Raw genomic sequence first — 7999 nt, 5'->3', positions numbered from 1 at the left:
TTTTTTCAGGTAGGGTCTTTGTGGCTTTACCCAGGACTAACCTCAGACTGCAATCCTCCTACCATAGCCTCCAACATAGCTGGGCTCATAGGTGTGTGTCATCATGCCTGGTTAACTGATTGAAATGGGGAGTCTCACTAACCTTTTGTCTGCACTGGCCTTGAACCATGATACTCCAGATCTCTGTTTCACAAGTAGTTGGGATTATAGTTATGAGCCATCATGCCCAGCCTGGATCAGGACATTCTTAGGTCAAATTTTGGAATAAATAAATAAATAAGGTTCAAAGTTTAAAAGCTGACTAATCTTCTTTATGCAAGAAATTACTCACAAAATAATCTGTACCATTTGGAAACTAGTGTTCATAAATTCAAATCCTGGAACATTAGTCTGGAGAAAGTGTATTTTTCTCACCCATAGAATGCCAAAAGGTTTCTTGAACTGTAGCTGGGAATACATAAGTACATAAATTATTTACAAAGGATATTTAATCACTTACTAAGCCTAATGAATCTACAAATCAGTGTGTGGAATGCTGATGGTAATTAAGTTGCTAGAAACAATTTCTGCTAGTTTTACTGTGGTTACTAGATTCCTTTCTTCTTCAGTGCTGAGACAGCATCATTAAAAATCTAACTTTCTTAGTTATTATTAATTTTCTTGTGTTGAAACACATAACATTTGGGTTATTTGGGGTTGAATATAACCCACAAATCACTTGAAGACAAGTCAAGCGTCTTCTAAAATGGATTCTAAAAATAATGTAACTCTGAAACCATATTTGACCATAAGGTTCAATACAACAAGGAAAACAACAGATAATTTTTTGGTTAGATTTCTCTCTTACTTTGACATTTCACTCTTCGAACTATATAGAGGGCTATCTATGGAGACTTGTAGGACTGGAGATGATCAAAATTGGCCCAAATCAAAAGCTGCCACTTCAGGATATCAGGAGAATATAACTCCCAGGTCACCTCCCCCCCCCCAAAGACTCTGAATGTAGCAGTTTTCAGGTTGACTTTGCCCCTAAAAAAGATTTCCAGATTCTCCATAATTCCTATACCACCATCAAGGTTTGACTACCATCCTTTTCATTCATGGGCCTAGTGAGGGTGTTCTTTATTGTTGAATAGATGCTATACCCCAGCAAGATTTGGGAATTTTTAGGATCTGAGCCAAGGTGAGGCACTGGGGCATGTGTCATGGCCGAGTAAAAAAGGTAAAGAGCCTACCTTTTGCAGAGGAGGGAAAGGATGAATTTGGTGTAGCCAACTTCTCTGGGCCCAGGGCTATGATGTACTTGCAACTCTTATCTGTCTGAACTTTCCAAAGTCCAGAGGTCTCTTCAATCTACTTGGTGCTTACAGAATATATGAGGGAAACAATGATGACAAAACCCAGGCATTCTTGCCATCTGTAAGGAAGCTGTGATGGTGACCACATGACACTGGGTGCTCATTTCCATGAGACCTTTACCCTTGCCTTAAAGCTTTCATTTACTTCCTCCTTTGCTTCCTAATTCCAAGTGAAAGAGGTGAATGAGAGGACTAAATTGCACATCCTTCTGGTTATTTAAAATACCTAGTCCTGCTGGTTGATTTTTAAATGGGGCTGGAGTGAGGTTGGGTCTTTTTTCCTCTGCTACTTTCTCACATACAAAGTCAACTGGGGATACTGGTCATTGGGAAGAGTGGTTAGATAAAGTAGGGGTATTTGTCTCCTCCAAGTTTTGGCTGCTAAGCACTAGGAACAGTTTGTGATGGCACAGGTTGCCAGTTGCTTCTGATGGAGCCCTTGAACCTAAAGAACATCCGGGTATTGTTTGCAGCACCTGCAAATCAACTACCCAATGATGTGGCAAGGTAACAATCAAAATACAAGATTGGGAAGATAAAGGAGAAAAAGCCCAAAGCCCTGACAAGATTGTGTGGAAAGAGCCCTGGAGATGTCAGGGCAAGCAGTGCTATAGAGAAGAAAATGACAACAGTGCAGTCCCATGCTGCTTTAGGTTTTCTTTCCTTCCCACTCTTCAGTTTTTGCCTTCCCCCCCTTTAATTTCTTTTTGGCTCTATATACCCACAGCAATCCTCATGTCATGCTCAAGAATGAAAAGAAGACAGCTGTGGTTGCAGGTGGATTATTGTTTACAGAAGGTGGTTATGTGCCTATTTGGGTTTAAAATGTATCTGTTTCTCTCACACATAGTGACACCCCACCTGCTTCCTTGTACGTGATCTATAATGAGCTGAGTGAAATCTTCCTTGGAGGATACTAGCTAGACTCTTGCCACGTGTAAATTCATATCTTTTGTTCCTATCTTAATCTTCAAATATGGAAGTTAAGAAGCCAGATTCAACCAGCTGCTCCACATTGAAGACAACTCTAATATCAGGAGATAATTCATTTCTAACTTGTTTGTTATATTTCAGTGATTTCATTTCTTTCTATATTTATCCCTTTCCCTTTTTGATGATGTATACTAATTAAAGTTTTGGAAATGTACAGACTGAGATGGTTGAGTCAGTGTTTCACAATGAGTGCCCTCTGGAAATAGCCTCATATGATCTGGATAGAAAGAGGAAGTCTTGATAGTCTTGTGGTAGTTTTCAGTCATCCCAAGGGGGAGGAGGTGTGGGGGGGGGGGGGGAGGAGGAGGAGGAGGAGGAGGAGGAGGAGGAGGAGGAGGAGGAGGAGGAGGAGGAGGAGGAGGAGGAGGAGGAGGAGGAGGAGGAGGAGGAGGAGGAGGAGGAGGAGGAGGAGGAGGAGGAGGAGGAGGAGGAGGAGGAGGAGGAGGAGGAGGAGGAGGAGGAGGAGGAGGAGGAGGAGGAGGAGGAGGAGGAGGAGGAGGAGGAGGAGGAGGAGGAGGAGGAGGAGGAGGAGGAGGAGGAGGAGGAGGAGGAGGAGGAGGAGGAGGAGGAGGAGGAGGAGGAGGAGGAGGAGGAGGAGGAGGAGGAGGAGGAGGAGGAGGAGGAGGAGGAGGAGGAGGAGGAGGAGGAGGAGGAGGAGGAGGAGGAGGAGGAGGAGGAGGAGGAGGAGGAGGAGGAGGAGGAGGAGGAGGAGGAGGAGGAGGAGGAGGAGGAGGAGGAGGAGGAGGAGGAGGAGGAGGAGGAGGAGGAGGAGGAGGAGGAGGAGGAGGAGGAGGAGGAGGAGGAGGAGGAGGAGGAGGAGGAGGAGGAGGAGGAGGAGGAGGAGGAGGAGGAGGGTCCAGAATTATAATGCATTATCAACTGTTGGTTTGCACAAAACCTGATGGCCCCTCCCTCGCCTGATGTTTCCTGTGATTCTAGGAATAATAAGTCTTTTCTGTTGTCATGTGTTTAAATTCATCAAGATGTAGCATGTTTCCCTAACATTTCATTTAAAACACCATATTAATGATTTAGTTTCTTCCAAGAATGCAATAATCAGGATCAGGGTGAGCCTTCTCAATGGAGAAGGTGCAAGGTCATATCTCAAGCTAAGCCTTGGTAGAGCTCAGCTGGGAATTTATAATTCTAAATTGTGTGATGGTTTCAGAATTGTTGGGGTTTGGGAGAATCCTGTGGCTTCTGCATCTTGACAAATGAGTAATATACATTACAGATAGGTGAGGTGAAGATTTGGTATCTGCTGAATATGATGTTTATGCCTTGGAATTGGCCTCTTACAACTCTCCAAATCCCTCCACTCAATTGAGTTGATCCAGTCATGTATAAGGCAACAGAAGGAGAAATACAAGCAAAGGCTTGCTGTTCCAGAGCATGTCTACAGCAGCAGAAGCAGAGTATAGTCTGCTTATGGAAAGGCTATCCTATAAGAACAGGAGACTGGAGTGAAGAAACAACCACTTTTCCACTGTCACCAATCCAACAAGCCATTCCACTATTCATGAGAAGCGCAAGAATGGAGAAGAGGGACACGTTCCTATCTTTTCTCATTTGAAGCATTGATGTCTAAATGTACCATGAAGAGAAAACTCTCTCTAAAATACCATTCAGAATAAACATAATATTACTAATAAATTTTCAAGTAACTTGTATAGACCAGCTGAGAACCATTGGCTTAGAGACAAGGTATGAAGTAAGAGATGATAAGAATTGAACTTTAAATAATTCTAAGCTTTCATGGAAGATGGATAAAGATGAGCCTGAAAAGGAACATGGAAAGAAGGCCACAGAGAGAGATAGAAGAAAACCCAGGAAAAAATTGTCTACGGTATCAAGAATCCACTGAGATGAAGGTGGAGATTGAAAAATGTCTGTTTATTTGAGAGAAATGGAAGTAACACGCCAGGCCACAGAAGCTCATATCATCATCCTAGCTGATCAGGAGGCTGAGATCTGAGGACTGAGGTTCAAAGCCAGCCCAGGCAGGGAAATCTGTGAGACTTTTATTGCCAATAAACCACCAGAAAACCAGAAGTGTCACTGTGTCTCAAAGTGGTAGAAAATTAGTCTTGAGTGAAAAAGGTCAGGGATAGCATGCAGGCCCTGAGTTCAAGCCTCATGACCAGCAAAAACAAAAACAAAAAAAGAAAGAAAGAAAATAATTATAATAAGCTGATACTGAACTCTGTTGGCAGGGGAGAAGGCTAAAATCCAACTGGTGGAGGACGGAAGGTGAGCAGGGAGTATGGAAACAGACTGTGTGCTAATTCCTTAGTACTCAATGTGACTCTCAGAGAGCAGCATCAGAATCCTCTAGGACCTTGTTATAAATACACATTTGTTAGTCCCATCCCAGACCTGTGGAATCAAATGTGCCTTTGAACAAGGGCTCCAGGTTTCAAAGTGATTTTTACATAGATGAAAATTTGAGTAACACCATTAATAGGCAAATCATCATTGTCTCCTCCTTCTTCTCTCTCCTCCTTTTCCTCTTCCTCCTCCTTCCTCCTTCGCCTCTTCCTTCCCATTCCACCTTCTCCTCTTCTTCTTCCTCCTCCTCATCTTCCTCTTCGTCTACCTCCTTGTTACTTCTTCCTTCTTCTTCTTTTTGTTTTTTTGTCCTGTTCCTGGAACTTTAACTGAGGTCCTGGACACTGTCCCCAAGATTTGTTGCTCAAATTTAGCATTCTACCACTCAAGCCATACCTCCACTTCCAGCTTGTTTTGAGGAGTCATTTATTGGAGATAAAAGTCTCACAGAATTTCTTCCTGGGCTGGCTACAAACTGTGATCCTTGGATCTCAGCCTCCTGAGTAGCTAGAATTACCGGCATGAGCCACCAGCACCCAGAAATTCTTGGAAGCTAATAGTGACGGAGCAAAAATGGAACAGACTTTGTGTGCAACTAGTTTGCTTCATGTAAGTGCCTTAAATATAATACTTTCTATAGACTTAAGAGAACCACATATGGTTGAACATCTTGGATCTGTAAAAAATAAAATGTGCAATTTACAAACTCATAAATCAGAACTCTGATTACATTTCTATTTTGAGACATTTGTTAGATTCCAATTTTTATGATTTTATTAAGGTGTCAAGGATACTTGCTATTTGATGATTTTATTCAAGAAGTAAATGTTCATGGAGAAATAGAAATGTATTTGTGAGTGCAAAGCCAATAAACACAATGACAAAAAAAGAATTGGGAAATGACCTGGAGCCTAGAAGAGGAACACTGAAGTTATTCTAAAAGCAGTTCTCTTCTTGAACACTGGAAATGTAGAGATTTTATTCAAGGAATCTATTCTTATTCACATACAAAAGCATTTGGGGAATGAGCACATTCCTAAGTATGCTTAAGGTCTACATTACTGAGCATGCTCAGTTTAAGGTCATAGTTCAAGAAGGGAAACATAGAAGGACACATTCTTGGGCATGGTTAGTTCAAGGTCATGAGACATGTTCAATAGTTAAAAATGGTGGATAGGAGCAATTAGGGGCATGCTCAGCTTGCAACATAAAGTGGGATGATAGCAATACTTACAGGCATGGTCAGCTTCTCCCCCCCCCCGCCACCCCCCAAAAAATTTCTTTTTCTCTTTTTGTTGTGCGAGAGAGAGAAAATATGGGTGATCACAGCATCTTTTCCTGTAGCCAATTCATCAGTCCAACTTATGATAGTCCTGCCTCCATCCCAACAACAACAAAAATAAGAAAAGAATAGTGGGTATGGTTTACTGTAAATATCATCTTAATTGCTTTTTTTATTATTTGTTTAATATGATAGCAGGGATGCAGTTGACCTACACAGGTGTACATTCTTGGCTTGCAGTTGCTTCCTCATACAAACCCACAGGTAGGAGATGACCCTGTCCTATCAACAACAAAGGTCACAACTGCAGGAATGAGTTCTCAGTGTTAAGATAATACTAGAATATCTCAGAAGGGAGTATGTTTATCATGAGGCAGTTCCTGTCATTCACATATTAACTCCCCCACTTATTACAATGATTCTTAGCTTTGGCTGTACCTTGAATTTACCTGTATGACTTTTTAAAACATCCATGCCTGGGCCCCACTGTGGACTTTCTGATTCAATTTGAATGATTGCATGGACTTTAGATTTTGAATCTCAAAGGTGATTCCAATATAGAGGTAGAGGTGTAAGCTCTGTACACATAACTTTGAGACTTTTTTGGATTTTGTCCTCTGGATGACAGATTGTCTTAAGGGATCATAGGAACATTTGTAGAAGTAAACCTACTCAAGAGTTTCTAGGAATGCAAAGAGAGAAAAGTGAAGTGGGAAGGGAAGAAAGTTAATGGAAGTCTTGGAAGAGCTATTGGACCTTATAAAAGATTGAATCTAACAGCTTTATATGGAGTTGGAATGAAGAAGTTAAGTTAAGGAACCAGTTGTGTTTCCCCTCAACTACCACCAGTGTAATTAGTCAATCAGATCCAGAAATGGTGCCCAAGCACTGAAAATCTAGGATTTGACCCACCTTCCCTATTCCCAAGGTCTGAGTTTCCTTCTAAAGTTAGATAGGATGAAAACTTAAAGACAGGAAAAACTGAGTTACAGAAAAGAAAGTCTTTCTGGACATTTGAGTGGATGAATTAAGAGTCATATAAATATTTTAGACCTATGTTTTCCTATTTGAACATTTTCTACCTGTCTCTAATGTCTTAGATAATCTTTATTTAGTTTTATTTTTCAAATTTTAACTTGGATTTTGATAAGCCATTGAGAACTCCTGATCTTAGCTTTGCATTGTTTATAATTATGAAATTGACAACCCTCTAGCTTAAGTTTAAAATCCTCTACCTAGTCTGAAGGAGCAAAAATGTTACTGTTCCATGGTATTTTTTTTTAATCCTAAAGAATTTAACCCTCATTGGGAAAATTATGAAAAGAAAATTGGTTGTTTTTTTTAAACTTAAATTATCTTAAAATTCTCATCAAAGCACAGTCTCACAAATATGTGTATTTTATTAACTTTTATAGCACTATGAAATTTTGTACTCATTTTATCATCTGTAATATAGAAAACTGGCCAGACCAGGATGTCCAAAATATTGGGTAGCAAGCGCCATCTGGTGGCAACATGTTTATTAATTTCTTTGTAGTTGGAAGTTATTTCTGACCCATGAGGGAGATTCTGAAGTTCTTTGGGGAACAGAAGCAGAAAGGAAGACTCAAAAGATGTTTTTCTCCAATTCTACAAGCACCACTTCTAAAGATATGAAGACTCGGGAGAAAAGAATTAAAAGAAAAGGAAAGAAAGATGATGGTAGGAAGAAACTAATAATGCAGGAGCTTGTGAGGCTACCATCAAATGAAGACTTCTGAAGAACCAGCCTGAATGATAAAAACTGTTCTTTACATTCCTTCCCACACCAATCCAGGGTTAGTAAGATAGATTGTTCTTGTACTTTTCAGCATCTTCATATATTCAAATTGATAACTTTTTATAGATTCTTGTAATCTTTGACATTGTCAATATGATCTAACTTTTGAAAACATGCTACTTCCCTTTCTTCCTATGAGAAATAAAACAGCCAGAGTCCTTATAGGTCTCTTGGTAGGGAGAAATAGGTACCTGTGACCTGAAATAAGAAGGATAAGTT

The sequence above is a fragment of the Perognathus longimembris genome, chromosome 28 (genome assembly GCF_023159225.1).
Source record: "Perognathus longimembris pacificus isolate PPM17 chromosome 28, ASM2315922v1, whole genome shotgun sequence".
Classification (NCBI taxonomy): domain Eukaryota; kingdom Metazoa; phylum Chordata; class Mammalia; order Rodentia; family Heteromyidae; genus Perognathus; species Perognathus longimembris.
The sequence above is the reverse complement of the archived record's forward strand: the minus strand, read 5'-3'. Positions refer to the sequence as shown.